Raw genomic sequence first — 16,536 nt, forward strand, 5'->3', positions numbered from 1 at the left:
TCAACAGGCTCATAATAAACGCCACCTTCGTGCTATCTCTTTCGTACGTAGCTGGTTGTTGGTCGAATATTAGAGAGCACTGGTGTAAAAATTGCTTGCAGAGAGCCTGCTCTCCCCCGTAGCGAGGGGGATGGGGGAGATTGGGCTCTCGCCCCATGATCAGGGAAGAGGGTGTCCCGGATGAAGCCGCCGGGACCCTTGGGGGTGGCGTTTCTCGGGGGGTCGCGTGTTCCCCTTGGGAACACAATATTTCCAGCCGCTGGGCTAGGACGGCGACTGCCTTCCGGAGCTCCGTGAGCTCCTGTTGTTGCTGGCCCACTAATTGCCCCTGGCTGGTCAAGGCGGTCATGATCTTGTTAATGTCTACAGGATCCATTTTGGTGGGAGTATTCTGTTACGAACTCGGGTAAACCGAGTTAGGGAGGGGGATCCAAAAAACGTAGACAAAAACAAGGTCTCCGATGTAAAGACAATTTAATGTCCAAATCGAATCGGAAATAAGTGAGAACAGAAAGCGCTGGTCCACAATGAGGACCAGGAGGTAAATCAAAAACGACTAACAAAAGGAGCTTGCACAAAAGAGCAAGAAAAGGAAAGTAAAGCCACAAACTACGAACGAAAAACTATGTAACACTTTGTACACGCGAGAAAAGCCAGATCATCAAAACAAAATGGTACTTACACACAAACTTGGTACCGAGACTACACGCGAAAACACGACGAGGTCAAAAGCCACTAGTCAATGAGCAACGAGGTAAGCAATGCCATAAACAATACTCCCACAACAGGTGTCGAACGTAGGAGTCCTTAAATAGTGTCTCTATTGATTAATGATTGCCAGCAGGTGTGCTAGAGAGACCGCTCCTGCCACCTGCTGGCCAGACCGAAAAAACGAAATGTGACACCACTATTCTGATTACGTTGTAAAGTTGGCATAATTAACTAGCAGTTCAGTTTTTTTTATCATAAAAGAGTAGATGCTAAAGGTTAAATATCCCAATTTGATGATCAGCTTTAGAAGGAATCAACAACGGCAACAGGGCAATTAATTCCATCTAACAAAAGGGTTCGATTTATAATTTGAAACCTTTTTGGCTAATCGCTCCCAATTTAGTCGTGGGTTATATTCAATGTTGAGCAGAATTTGCCATGCTGGCCCTTGTAAAATATATTTTTAGATTATTCTGCATGCGTACTGGTATTCATTTTTTAATGTAAAAGTTGGTTGTCCATGTAACACTACTCTTGATCACACACTCTGTGTAAAAGCGAACCACCAATTGCTTCTCTCCTCGTCTGGTGTATTTCATTGGGTTTTTTTCAGCACTTGTAAACATTGCTTTTAGTTGAATTGTCTGTTGGAAGATTTGGACTGAAGTCGATTAATCATAAACTTTGCCATGTTTTGTTTTCGGAAAAAGATTAAATAATCAAACGGACACCTGTCCCCGGGGTTGAACAACCCCGGGGACAGGTTTATATATATTGCTAAGATTGTGAAATATCAGCTGTGCTTGACCTCTTACCGTATTTGTCACACTATAAGGCACTCCCAAGTATAAGGCGCATCTTCAATGAATGGCCAATTTAAAACTGTTTTCAAATTTAAGGTGCGCTGCATTATAAAGTGCATAGAATAGAAGCTACAATAGTGGCTGCAGTTACCTTATGAATCATCTAGATCAGGCATGTCCAAAGTCCGGCCCGGGGGCCAAATCCGGCCCGCAGTCGAATTTCATCCGGCCCTCGGCCCCTGTCATAAAATCAGTGCCGTCTGGCCCGCAGGTTGGGCGCAATGGAACACGTGTTGCATTGACTGAGGTCTCGTAGACTGGTGAGTGATGTTTCATAGAGTACTGCTTCCCTCTAGTGGCTAAATGAGTAATAGCATTCACTAAATGAGTAATAGCATTTAGACACTAGAGGGCATCACTCACGAGTTAACAAGACATCACTCCGTGTTTATATTGACTGATATGTCATATTTCAAATGATCCTTGCAGTTGTGGATATGTGTATTGCTTGTTCATTTCCCTGTTGTTCGAGTCAAAGGTTTTGTGACTATTGAAAAGTCATGGTGATACATTTTATGTTTCAAATCAATCAATTTGCACACAGGAGACTTCTGTTTAAGAAAAAGTCAAGTGAATAAGCAGTTGTATGTGATATACCTGTTTCAAATGAACCAAAAGAAATTCTTAAGATTGTTGAAATAAAAATAAGAATGGAAATGTGAAACAGACTGGCTTACTAAAATTTGTTGAACAATATTGTTGTTCAATGTAAAGAATGTCAGCCAAGGTCGGCCCCCCGACATTTTACCACATAAAATCTGGCCCCCTTGGCAAAAAGTTTGGACACCCCTGATCTAGATGGAGTTATGCTAAAGGGAATACAATACAATACAATACAATACAATACAATACAATACAATACAATACAATACAATACAATACAATACAGCTTTATTCATCCAGCTCTTCCACAACCGCTGCAGCTGTAACAAAGCATTTTACAGAACATTTAAAATACTACATACAATAAATCTGAATATTGATCCATATGTAGCTCCCTCACGATGTAGCTTGAAGCATGACATAAAGTCCATCAAAATGCAGGGGTTATTCTTTGGGATAAATACAAATGGCATTACAAAACAATAAATAAAGGACAAAATTTATGAAGACAATTGATTCACCAAAAAGGCACACCAACCTTGTGGGCTCACATCCACAAGGGGCTAAATGTCCTTTGAAGTCTTGTTTTCTTCTTTCTTCGCTTAGTCAGTACTTAACTATGCTTTTGATATTATCTTTGTTTCATAATGGCTGCGCAGAGCTCACAAAGTAGTTGTTGTTTTTTTCCCAAGATGGCGCCCGAGTAGGCAGCCTTTGGCAAGTGCTCTTCAAGAGCCTTGCTTTTTTGTTCTTTTTTGCTGTTTTTGTCTTTTGTTTTGTCACATGTTGTTTGTTGTTTCATCGTGTGGATGGAAAAGTGGTTAGATCTGCATGGCTGTCCGGGTTTTACGTTATGTGTTGTGTTTATTATTTTACTTTATATTAACTGTTTTGTTAAGCGCTTTGTTACAGCTGCCGCTGTTGTGAAAGCGCTATATAAATCAGCATGTATTGTATTGTATTGTATTGTATTGTATTGTATCGTATTGTATTGTATTGTATTGTATTGTTTGACTGTTAGCGAATGTACATGTAAATTAGTGGCGGGCAGAACCCTTTTAGGTTACAATTAGTTCCTAATCACCACGAAATGGCATAGGACCACGAACAGGAAAACAACTCAATAGGGAATATAAAGCGACTGTAACACCATATATAAGGCGCATTAGATTATAGGGCGCACTGTCGGCTTTTGAGAAAATTGAATGCTTTTAAGTACACCTTATACTGTGGAAAACACGGTACTTTTAATTTCTCGCATCAGAAGTAAATGAGCACCTTAAAAGTTGAATATGTCAGACATCACTATGAAACAAGTCTGTTGTTTTGGAAATGATTTCATCAACAGATCTTCATTAAGTCCTGTTGTTGTTTTGTCTTTGCACAAATTTGAATTAAGTTCTTGTTTTTAAGTGCATTTTAGGCATTGTTGACACTGCAGCTCACTTTTTTGTTCATACATATGCAAGAGCATTTCAATCCATATTTTTGTGCTGATTGACAAGATGCAGCACTGAGTGACGTTGTGGGCATTTTGGATTAGTTACAAACTGGCTAACCACTGATGAGTTAACCGCCACATGCCACTTGGTGGTCAATTTGAGAGTATACTTGTGTGATAGTAAAAAAGGAAAATGCTGAGGTTTCCAGTCAGGGCACATCTTGACCAAGAACAATTCATACACTCAAAGGAAGTGTCTGATGACTGTCAGATGTGTGCTGCAATTGTAGTGATGATTTGGATTTACGTGTCTCTGAAGCTTGAGCACACATACACACACAGACGATAGTGTGCGGCTACTTGAGTCACAACGGGAAAAAATAATAATAATACGAACAATAACTGAATGGCGTAGACATCCCAAGAAGCTTCGATTGGGCTGCTTATTTCACCTGCAAAAAAATATTCGTCAGGTTGAGGCGAGGTGCCGTAACAGCCAGATATTATTATTATTATTATTATTATAAATTTTATTTGAAAGAGCTTTTCATCACACTCAAGGACACTTTACAAGAGCTTAAAACACAGGATAAAAATGTGCACTTAAAACAAGCATACATAATTTACAAAAGCACATTTAGATGAACAAAAAGCAAAATGGGTAAAACAGATTAAAAGGTATTAAAAGCATTGCGGAACAGATGAGTTTTAAGGGATGATTTGAAGGATTGGATGTCAGTACAGTTGCGGATGTGTTGTGGTAGAGCGTTCCATAGGGTGGTGGCGGCGACAGAGAAGGCTCGGTCCCCCGAGGTTTTGAGCTTGGTCACGGGGATGGCGAGGAGGTTTGTGTTTGAGGAGCAGAGATTGCAGGAAGGAGTGTATTGGTAAAGTAGGTTGGAAAGATAGGAGGGGGCCAGATTGTGAAGGGCTTTATAGGTGAGTAGGAGCAGTTTAAATTGAATACGCTGGGGAACGGGGAGCCAGTGGAGGTTTTTAAGGACGGGGGCGACGTGATCACGAGTGCGGGTGTGGGTGAGTAGGCGGGCGGTGGCATTCTGGATGTTCTGCAGATTATTGAGGAGTTTGGAGGTTGTACCGTAGAGAATGATACTGCAGTAGTCAAGGCGGGAGGTGATGAAGGCGTGGATGAGGGTTTGAGCAGCGTTGAAAGAAAGTAAAGGGCGGAGACGAAATGTTTTTGAGGTGGAAGAAATTTACAATTTACAATTTACACTTTTGGTGATTTGGGTGATTTGGGTGATGTGTTGGTCGAAAGAGAGGTTACTATCAAAAAGGACACAGAGGTTGCGACAGTGAGAGGAGGGGGACAGGGTGAAGTTGTCAATAGTGAGGTTAAAGTTGGAGGTTGTTTGGGTGAGGGACCGAGGACCGATTATAAACAGTTGAGATTTAGTACAGTTAAGAGTGAGAACATTTGTTTGCATCCATGATTTGATATCTGAAAGACAGTTAGACAGGGTGGAGTGGGTCGTTGGGGTAAATGATTTGGTGGATATGTACAATTGGACATCATCAGCGTAGCAGTGGAACTGGAGACCGATGACAAATGATTGGGCCGAGGGGTAGAAGGTAGAGAATGAAGAGAAGAGGACCAAGTACAGAACCCTCGTGTACACCTTGGGACAGTGGGGCAGTGTAGGAAGAGCATTTGTTTATGTGTATGAATTGTTTCCTTTCTGTGAGATATGAGTGAAGCCAGTTGAGGACTTTGTCGGTGATGTTTAGAGATTGTAGGCGAGAGAGTAGAATAGAATGGTTGATGGTGTCAAAGGCAGCTGTAAGGTCAAGAAGGATGAGGATGGAGAGTAGGCCGGAGACAGAGGCGAGGAGGAGGTGATTTTAAAGAGGACTGTTTCAGTGCCGTGTTGTGTGCGGAATCCAGCTTGAAATTGTTCAAAAAGTTGGTTGTTATTTAGGTAGGTTTTAATTTGAGATGTGACGGCACGTTCTATGACTTTGGACAGAAAGGTGAGGTTGGAGATGGGTCGAAAGTTGCTCATGATATCAGGGTTGATTCCGGGTTTTTTGATGATGGGGCTACGGCAGCCAGTTTGAGTGAGGAGGAAACATTGGCAAAGTTGAGGGAGGAGTTGACAATGTCCATGGCGAGGTGGGAGATGGCGGGAAAGCATTGCTTGACAAAGGAAGATGGGATGGAATCCAGTGTGCAGGTGGAGGAATTCATTGTTGAGATGATATTGGTGAGTTTGGCTATGGAGACAGGAGTGGATTCAGAGACAGGTGAAGTAGTTGGAGTGATGGATGCTGGTAGGAAGGGAGGGGGGGGGGGGGCGGGGTGAGGTGGTGAGTGAACTGTAGAGGATGTTGATTTTGGATTAAAAGTAGGATAGGAATGAATTGCATTTGTCAACGGTGAAAGAGGTTGAAATATTGTTGCTGGGTTTGAGGAGTTTATTGACGGTGGAGAAGAAAGCCTTTTGGTTGTTGGAGTCGTGTGGATAAGGTTGTAGTAGTAGGTGGAACGGCTGGAGTTGAGTGCGGTCTTGTATAACGGAAGGTGATCGGCCTAGGCGAGGAGAGGAACAGTTAAACCGGATTTTTTATAGTCTTTCTAGCTGGCGTTTTCGGGCTTTAAGTTTGTGGAGTTCTAGGGTGTACCAGAGGGCTGAGCGAGTGAAGGAGACAGGTTTGGTTTTGATGGGGCGAGTTGATTGAGACAGGAGGAGAGAGTGCTGTTGTAGTCGTTGGTGAGAACAGTGGGGTCATGGGATAGTGGAGGAGGTAGTATGGACAAGTGGTTGAGGACGGAGGTAGAAAAGTCAGTTGGGGAAACGGATTTGTGGTTTCTGAATGATATGGTGCACTTTTCCTTGGGAATGGGGGTAGGGAGGTGGAGGTCCAGAGTGATAGCCAGGTGATCGGAAATGTTGAGGTTGGTGCTAGAGAGTTTTTCAATGGCGAGACCGGTGGAATAGACCAAGTCCAGGGTGTGGGTGGGAAATTTGACATGTTGAGGGAAGTTAAGGCAGTCTAAAAGGTCAAGAAATTCAGAGGCATGTATGCAGTTGGTGTTGTCGATGTGGAAGTTAAAGTTGCCAAGGAGCAGAGTGAAAGGTGAGATAGGTGAGAGCTGTGTGACAAAATCGGAGAAGTCTGATAAAAATGATTGGTTGAATTTTGGGGGACAGTAAATGACAGCAATGACCATGGGGGAGGGACCAGGGAATTTGGATTTGACGTGTTCAAAGGACTCAGTGGGTGAGGTGGATATAGTGCTGATTTTAGGCTCTATTTTATGGACTGATGCCACCCCACCACCTCGGCTGGTGAGGCGGTAGTAGTAGTCCAGGTGTTTGTGCCAGGTTTCGGTGATAAAGAGGAAATCCAGGTTATTGTCAGTTATTAATTTGTGTAAGACGAGTGCTTTGTTGTTGAGTGAGCGGGTGTTAAATAGAGCCAGTTTGAGGATTTTGTGATGTGTGGGTGACAGTGAGGATTGGGGGAGTGGGCGTAGATTGGTATTTGATATTTTAAAATATTTTCTCTTGTTATTATAGTAGTGAGGGTGTCTGGCTGTGATGATGGACGAATGGGGTAAATGGCAGCAGGATCAGGATGAGACAGTGACAACTGGGGCCTGTAGGGGGGACTATGGCAAGCTGAATTGCCGTGTGTTGGTAAAGTGCAGGGAGGGGAAGGTGCAGGTGTGTGATTTGTGATTAGTCAGCTTGTGGAGTGATGGACAGCATGCTGGACATTTTCTGCCAGTATCCTGCTGCCTAGTTTGTTGGGGTGAAAACCGTCCGCCGGTCGAGTTAACGAACTGAAGAAGTTTGTTGAAGTGACCTTTGGTGATTTCTGACTGCCGGCGGTATGCATCAACGCAGCCAACATGTACAATAATTCTATGGACAGATGGTGGAAGTGGATGAAGCAGGCTGGGGAGTTTTGCGAGGATGATGGGAACAGTGGCTCCGGGGAAGCAGTGTTGCGTTGAAGAATCAGAGGTTTCGGGTTATGGAGTCACCAACAATCAGGGTGGTCGGAGGAAAATGGGGGCGAAGTGGACAGGCAGGGGTGGGTGAAGGGAGAGTGGATCCTGGCACAGGTTCAGTCAGTGGCGGTGAAGTGGAGGGGGAAGTGTGCGCGACGAGACCAGGGACAGTGCGCTGCGGGCTGGAGTGAACTGAGGGATAGAACGGCGGTGAGCAATGGAGGAGAAGGGGTGGACAGGATTTTCTGACACAGGCTCATGGGGGGTGGAGCTGGACATGGACCTGGGCTTGGGCTTGGCACCCAGTCATGCCCAGGTGTCATCTGTATCGGCGAGTAGCAGGGAGCTCTCAGGAGCGGGATCGGGAGTGGTGGCCTTGTCAACTGAGGGAGAAGCAGGTTTAGCGGCAGCAGCTGTGTCGGTGAAAGATGGAGACTCTGGTTGTCCAGGACCGAAGATGATTGTGTCCATCTGCAGCTCAGCATCTCGGATATGGTAAAGTGTGGAGATTATCTGCTCCAGTTCAGCAATCTTCTCAGCAAGGCGGATGCAGCTGCTGCAGCCGGACGGAGAGGCAATAGGAGGCATGTGTAGAGTATGGTGTAGGTCGACTGGTGTTTTGGCTAGCAGCAGGTGGTTTAGCTAGCAGCGGGTGGTCTGGCTAGCAGCCGGTGGTTTGGCTAGCAACAGGTGTAGCTTGCAGCAGATCGTTTGGCGAGCAGTAGGTCGTTTGGCTTTCACCGTTGAGCGAGTTGGTTCGTGCTCTCTCTCGCCGTTCGCCGTCGCTCGGTAGCTCGCTAGCTGGTGCTCTCCTTCGCCGACTCGCCGAAATATAGCAAATCGAGCAACGAGCTTCGGCTGCCTACTACTGCTTGCTAAACACGTCTCAGTTTTGCTCCTAAATCAATAATCACAGTCTCTGTGGTGGTGATTAAGTTACACATCTTACAAGTATCCGTTCTCACAAACAGATAACAGGAATCAAACTCCGTGCTAACCAAAATATGTAGACTGTTTTGCTTCTGTTAACTTGATAATTTTATACAATACAACTCATCTTTATTTATACAGCACGTTATATAGCAGCATTACTGGATGACTTTCTCATTTAATACAGGTATGTTTAATGTCACTGAAAAGTAACGTGAGAAAAAAGTAAGCGCTAATAGTGTGTTGTACATTTCTTGTTTTAGTAGAATAATTAGAAGTATATTGTGGTATACTGTATCGTTATCGGAATACATTATGGCCTCGATCAAATTGCCCAACATTATCTCCAATCATAGACATTATCACTGGAGAAAGGCATTGAAGAGTTAACTGTTGTTGAGCACATTTGAAATGTGTTGCTAGCACAATCACGAAACATGTTTCTGAGAAAATTTCAAAAAGATCCCTGCATGAGGCGACATGTGGTGACGGCATCTGTTCCTCCTGCTCTGTGTGTTGTCTGTGTCCATGTTTATGTTCCTTGCAAATATATAGGCCTTACTCGTTCTATCCAGTCAGTCTCAATGCATGCCATTCATCTGCATTTAGGAGTGGCAGAAAAAAAAGAAAAAAACAAAAAGAAATTATTCTGGAGATGTCAACATCCATTCATCCATTATCCAAGCCGCTGATCCTCACAATGGCCGCAGACGTGCTGGAGCCTATTCTAGCCGTCTTCAACAGGAAGTGTGGTCCACACTGAACTGGTTGCCAGCCAATCACAGCAGAGATAAATGATACTGAATAAAATAAATTTTAATTCTTGACTATTCAACATACTGCTGGTGGAAAAAAAAGGGGAACCCAGTAAGTACAACACAGAGGGTCGGAGAGTCAATGTAGTGTACGTAGTTTGAGTTTTTGGAGGCAATACTGTCCAAAACAGGACTGAAAAAATGATGCAATCATGTTATGTCAAGAGTACAAGGCCTTCTTTGCTGGCCTAAACATTCACAGAATAACATAAATATAATTCATGTTATTTTATCATCATAAACATGGAACCAAAATTATTCTCTGTATTCTTTACGTCATATTATTTCCACTTAGTCGAGATTGCTATTTCAAATATTAAATGTTATTTCAAATAACATTGAAAGCCACTCGAAAAATAACTTATTTGTTATGGTATCATTTTTAAGATTAAGATAAGTTAAGATATCCTTTATTTGTCCCACACTGGGGACATTAACCAATCATATTTCAGCTAGCTTGTGTTGCCAGTTAAATTAAACTTGCTCGGGGCCTTCAGATTAAACAGACCAGAATCAGAATCAGAATCATCTTTATTGGCCAAGTATGTAGAACACACAAGGAATTTGTCTCCGGTATAACACGCTGCATTAGTGTCATCGTAAACAACAAAATCATTGAACCATTTTGGAGTAACCAGTAGTTTTGTAGTACCATTTTGTAGTACAAGAAGAGTGACTACGTCAGTGACTGTTTAATGAGTTAATGGCTAGAGGGAAGAAGCTGTTTAAGTGTCTACTGGATTTGGTGCGCATGGATCTGTAGCGTCTGCCTGAGGGGAGTAACTGGAAAAGGTGGTGGGCACGTTGCGGGGGATCCAGGAGGATTTTCCGTGCCCTTGTCTTGATTCTTGCAGTGTGCAAGTCCTCAAGAGTGGGTAGGGCGGTGCCAACGATTTTTTCCGCCATCGTAACTGTCCGTTGAAGTCGGATTTTGTCCTTTTTTGTGGCGACCCCAAACCAAACCGTGATGGAAGAACACAGGATTGATTCGATGACTGCCGTGTAGAACTGTCGTAGCACTTCCTGTGGCAGGCCATGCTTCCTCATCAGCCTCAGGAAGTACATCCGCTGCCGGGCCCTTTTCAGGATGGAGATGTTGACTTCCCACTTCATGTCCTGGGAGACTGTGATTCCCAGGAACTTGAAGGTCTCGACGGTTGACACAGGGCAGTTGGATAGTGTGAGGGGCAACTGTGGAGAAGAATGTTTCCTGAAGTCCACGATCATTTCTACAGTCTTGAGCGTGTTCAGCCGGAGGTTGTGTCGGCTGCACCAGAGCTCCAGCTGCTCCACTTGTTGGCGGTACGCAGACTCGTCGCCGTCTTTGATGAGACCGATGACCGTGGTGTCGTCTGCGAACTTTATGAGTTTGGCAGCTGGATCTGTTGAGGTGCAATTGTTTGTGTAGAGAGAGAAGAGCAGTGGAGAGAGGACACATCCCTGTGGGGCACCAGTGCTGGTAGTGCGTATTGATGATGTTGTTGCTCCCAGTCTCACCTGTTGTGTCCGTCCCGTCAGGAAGCTGAGGATCCACTGGCAGATCGTAGGGGACACACCGAGGTGGAGTAGTTTGGGGGTGAGGAGTTCCGGGATGATGGTGTTGAACGCAGAGGTGAAATCCACAAACAGAATCCTTGCGTAGGTCCCTGTGCTGTCGAGGTGCTCAAGGATGTAGTGCAGACCTATGTTGACTGCGTCTTCCACAGACCCTTTTGCCCGGTAGGCAAACTGGAGAGGGTCCAGCAGGGGTCCAGTGATGTCCTTTAGGTGGTTTTAGGTGGTAAATGAATTTTATTTTACATTTCATCTTGTCATTTTATTTCGTTAGTATTAAATTAATGGTAACGAAATAAAATGACAAAGATACAAAAATGTATCAAATAAATCTACTCACCTGCAATTTATAATGGCGCATTGTAGTCACCTTCGCGCACTAAAGTTCGTTCAACTGCTCATTCGCTCGTTCGCTGCTCAACATCGACAGTTATTTGCTATTGTATAGCCTATTCTCAAAATGCAAATGATCTGTTAACTGTTTTGTTCTTGTTTTGTTGGTATCTTACATGAAACTGCGACATTGTGCAATTTATTGGACAGACTTGTTTAAGATCACACAGCGTAATTTGGATGGAATTTTATTTCGTATTTTTAAATCATCTTTTTTATTTTTGACAATATCTATAAATGTAGTTTCCTGCTCTTAATTGTGAATGCATACTTGAAAAAAGTGCTGCTTGACGAGCCTATACTCTATTGTTGTCACATTATTGTCTATTATACGTCTATTGTTGTGACGTCACTGAAGGCTGAAGGTTGAAATGCCCGCCACTGCAAGAGTATCATGAGTAACAAGTACTTTAAATGTTGTTGTTTTCGAACAAATACAGTCAAATCATGATGTCAGATGATTTTCTAATTTGAACCCAAAAAGGAACTGACATTATTATACCTCTTGGTTCTTCAGATGATGAACAAATGAATTTCCACATAAATAAATTGGTGTCATTACCAATAACTACATATATGTATGTAGCATCAACATAGCGAGCCATCAGTCAGTGGCGTAGCACCAAATACTGGGCAGCCATACACCCACCACAACCTAAAACCCCATCGCTAGCATCCAGCATACACATACTGTCGTCAATGCAGAAGCTGTTTTACAATGGTTTAGGAATATTGTTGTTTTAGCAGTGAACATCAAAATATTATAAATAGCAAAATATCAAAAGGCAGCCCGATTCATGGACCCCAAAGTAGACAATAACACAACTATTCCTTCCTACAAGTAACTTAAAAAACAAAAAAAACAAAATTAAACCACCCCACCAGAAAGAAGAAAAAAATGTGATGGCTACTGTACAATTACTGTGAATTTCGGACTATAAGCCGCCACTTTTGTCACACATTTTCAACCCTGCGGCTTATTTAATGATGCGGCCTGCAAAGATTTTTCCAACGCCCGCCAGGGAGCGCTCGACTAGAAAAGGTAATAGTGAGACCCTATCATGTGTCAGAAGGGCTGTTCACACGGCACACATTTGCTCCGGTGCTGCACCGAGATATTTTGTTGCGGGATATTTTGCACCGCAGCAAATTGTGTGGGGCGTTCACACGTACAAAGCCGCTGAGCGGGGCAGCTCAGTGTCGGGGCTGCCCCACTTGCGTTCACATGGCAGTTTCTGCAGCGGAGCAAAACGACAGAAAACAAACGAGCTGTCGTGTTGGTTCTTTTTAAAACGTACTGTATATACACAACTCAAGCGACTACTGGATCGGCACGTCCTTCTCCTTGTCGGTTTCCGTGCCTTCTGCTCGAGAGTGACCGCCCAAGAAAACGTAAATGAACGATGACTTCAATGACACTCAGAAAAGCAAACACTAATGCGCCAAACAGAAAATCAAGAGAGGAAATCACAAAATAAATTCTATGGAAGGCGGGGGGTTGTGAACAAACCACAAAGGAGAAACAACTCCGAGACAGTCCAGTCTCCTACAAAAGGAAAGATGTTACTAGCCAAGTCTTGTGTCGTTATGAATCAACACATTACGGAAGTCCGACAGAGCACGAAAGCAACGCATTCTCGCCATACGTACTCTTCACAAGCATTTGCTCTGGAGCTAATTTAACCCAGTTGCGTTCACACGTGCAAATTTACACCGGTGCTGCTTCGCAAACGAGCATTTGCTGCGGAGCAAATATTTGACCCACCTCCCTGAGGTGGGTCAAATTTGGTTGTTTGTGCATATGCACCAAACAGCAGCTCAGCATACCCACCCTTTTTGGAGTCCTTGTAGGGTGTGCTGGAGAGTACTCCTGCTGGGGACTCCCTTGTTCTGCTGGGGGACTTCAATGCTCACGTGGGCAATGACAATGAAACCTGGAGGGGCGTGATTGGGAGGAACGGCCCCCCCGATCAGAACTCGAGTTGTGTTTTGTTATTGGACTTCTGTGATCGCCACGGATTGTCCATAACGAACACCTTGTTCAAACATAAGGGTGTCCATATGTGCACTTGGCACCAGGACACCATAGGCCGCAGTTCGATGATCTACTTTGTAGTTGTATCCATCATCCGACGTCTCATGAGGGGAAGCAGTACACCACTGTGTACAGTGTGGATGGGGCGCTGCTGACTTCGACTCGGGACGTTGTGAACCGGTGGGCAGAGTACTTCGAAGACCTCCTCAACTCCACCAACACGTCTTCCTTTGAGGAAGCAGAGCCTGGGGACTCTGAGGTGGGCTCTCCTATCTCTGTGGCTGAAGTCACCGATGTGGTTAAAAAGCTCCTCGGTGGCAAGGCCCCAGGGGTGGATGAGATCCGCCCGGAGTTCCTCAGGGCTCTGGATGTTGTGGGGCTGTCCTGGTTGACACGCCTCTGCAACATCGCATGGTCAACAGGGAGAGTGCCTCTGGATTGGCAGACCGGGGTGGTAGTCCCTCTTTTTAAAAAGGGGGACCGGAGGGTGTGTTCCAACTACAGAGGGATCACACTCCTCAGCTTCCCTGGTAAGGTCTATTCAGGGGTGCTGGAGAGGAGGGTCCGTCAGGAAATCGAGCCTCAGATTGAGCAGTGTGGTTTTCGTCCCGGCCGTGGAACAGTGGACCAGCTCTACACCCTTAGCAGGGTCCACGAGGGTATGTGGGAATTCGCCCAACCAGTCTACATGTGTTTTGTGGACTTGGAGAAGGCGTTTGACCGTGTCCCTCGGGGATTTCTGTGGGGGGTGCTTCGAGGGTATGGGGTACCGAACCCCCTGATACGGGCTGTTCGGTCACTATACCACCGATGTCACAGTTTGGTTCGCATTGCCGGCAGTAAGTCGGAATCGTTTCCAGTGGGGGTAGGACTCAGCCAAGGCCGCCCTTTGTCACCGATTCTGTTCATAACCTTTATGAACAGAATTTTAGGCGCAGCCGAAGCGTTAGGGGGGTCTGTTTTGGGGGACTCAGTATTGCATCCCTGCTTTTTGCAGATTATGTGGTGCTGTTGGCTCCTTCAAACAGGGCTCTCCAACTCGCACTGGAGGGTTTCGCAGCCGAGTGTGAAGCGATTGGGATGAAGATCAGATCCAAATCTCCAAATATCCTCCAAATCTGAAACCATGGTCCTCAGTCGGAAAAGGGTGGAGTGCCCCCTCCGGGTCGGGGAGGAGACCTTGCCCCAAGTGGAGGAGTTCAAGTATCTTGGGGTCTTGTTCACAAGTGGGGGCAGGAGGGAGCGGGAGATCGACAGGCGGATCGGTGCAGCGTCTGCTGTGATGCGGACGTTGTATCGGTCTGTCGTGGTGAAGAAGGAGCTGATCCAAAGGGCGAAGCTCTCAATTTACCGGTCGATCTACGTTCCAACCCTCATCTATGGTCACGAGCTATAGGTCGTGACCGAAAGAACGAGCTCACGGTTACAAGCGGCCGAAATAAGTTTTCTCCGCAGGGTGTCCGGGCTCTCCCTTAGAGATAAGGTGAGAAGCTCGTTCATCCGGAAGGGGCTCAGAGTCGAGCCGCTTCTTCTCCACGTCGAGAGGAGCCAGATGAGGTGGCTTGGGCATCTGATTCGGATGCCTCCTGAGCGCCTCCCCAGTGAGGTGTTCCAGTCATGTCCCACTGGAAGGAGACGCAGAGGAAGACCCAGGACGCGCTGGAGAGACTATGTCACCCAGCTTGCCTGGGAATGACTCGGGATCCCCCGGGGAGAGCTGGAATAATAATAATAATAATAATAATAATAATAATAATACATTTGTAAGCGCCTTTCACAACACTCAAGGACACTGTACAGCCAAGACCAATAGTAAAACACAGATAAAATAATAAATAAAGAAAGAAAGATTTAAGGCAGGTAGGCAAGTCTGAATAGGTGGGTTTTGAGCTGGGTTTTGAATAAGGAAAGAGAGTCAATATTACGAATGTTGGGAGGAAGTGAGTTCCAGAGTTTGGGGGCAGAGCGACTGAAGGCTCTGCACCCCATTGTACTGAGACGGGCAGAGGGTAGAAGAAGGTGGAGGGAGGATGAGGACCTGAGTGAGCGAGAGGGAATGGAGATTTGAAGAAGATCTGACAGATAGGGGGGCGCAAGGTTATGGATGGCTTTGAATGTATAGAGAAGTATTTTGAAGTTGATTCTAAGTTTGACAGGAAGCCAGTGGAGCTGTCGGAGGATGGGGGTGATATGATGGAAGGAGGAGGTTCTCGTGATGATCCGGGCTGCTGAATTCTGAACAAGTTGAAGTTTATGGAGGAATTTTTGATGGACAGCGAAGAGGAGTGAGTTGCAGTAGTCAATACGGGAAGTGATGAGACTGTGAACAAGGATAGCGGTGGTGTGCGGAGTGAGTGAGGGACGGAGGCGGTTTATATTGCGAAGGTGGAAATGAGCGGACCGGGTAATGTGTTTGATGTGGGAGTGAAAGGATAGTGAACTGTCAAGGATGACCCCCAGACTCTTCACCTGGGGGGATGGAGATATAGTGGCATTATCAATTGTGAGGGAGAAACTGTCGGCTTTGTTTAGAGTGGATTTGGTACCGACGAGTAGGAGTTCAGTTTTATTGCTGTTTAGCTTGAGGAAATTGTGGGTGAACCAAGATTTGATTTCTGAGAGACAGTGAGAGAGGGACGAGGGTGGGAGAGAAGCGTCGGGTTTGCTTGAGAGATAGAACTGGGTGTCATCCGCAAAGCAGTGAAAGTGTAAGCCAAATTTGCGGAAAATGTTTCCGAGTGGAAGGAGGTAGACAATGAAGAGGAGCGGACCGAGGACAGAACCCTGGGGAAGAAATAGCTAGGGAGAGGGAAGTCTGGGCTTCCCTGGTAAAGCTGTTCCCCCCGCGACCCGGCCCCGGATAAGCGGTAGATGATGGATGGATGGATGATTAAAGATTATTAAATGCTATAGCGATAGCGTCATCTCCAATCGTACATTTATATCATGGTTTCTGTGTTGTATTGTCATTTTTATGATGACATATGAACGGCCAAAACAGATTGTGCACTGTCTCCCTCAGCAACGATGGAGGTATATTATCATGTCAGGCACAGCTTTGTCAAAGGCAAAGCACACAGCAATGGCTAGCGCAAGATGCAATCGTATCACAGCTGTCACCCGTGCAAATTGCATTGTCTACTGATTCTATCGCTGTGAGCAGCAAGCGGTCTCTTTGATGCCTTTTTCCTTTCCATTTTTTATCATGATGT

General features: G+C 45.2%; 2 protein-coding genes across 3 annotated transcripts in view; both read left to right on the forward strand.

The window, feature by feature from the left end:
- The window catches only part of LOC127612091 (uncharacterized), a 202,379-nt gene that overhangs the window by 171,314 nt on the left and 14,529 nt on the right, over positions 1–16,536 (forward strand). The gene's annotated exons all lie outside the window — the stretch shown is intronic.
- The window catches only part of LOC127612043 (inactive dipeptidyl peptidase 10-like), a 197,659-nt gene that overhangs the window by 141,872 nt on the left and 39,251 nt on the right, over positions 1–16,536 (forward strand). The window lies entirely within an intron of this gene.

The sequence above is a fragment of the Hippocampus zosterae genome, chromosome 12 (genome assembly GCF_025434085.1).
Source record: "Hippocampus zosterae strain Florida chromosome 12, ASM2543408v3, whole genome shotgun sequence".
Taxonomy (NCBI): Eukaryota; Metazoa; Chordata; class Actinopteri; order Syngnathiformes; family Syngnathidae; genus Hippocampus; species Hippocampus zosterae.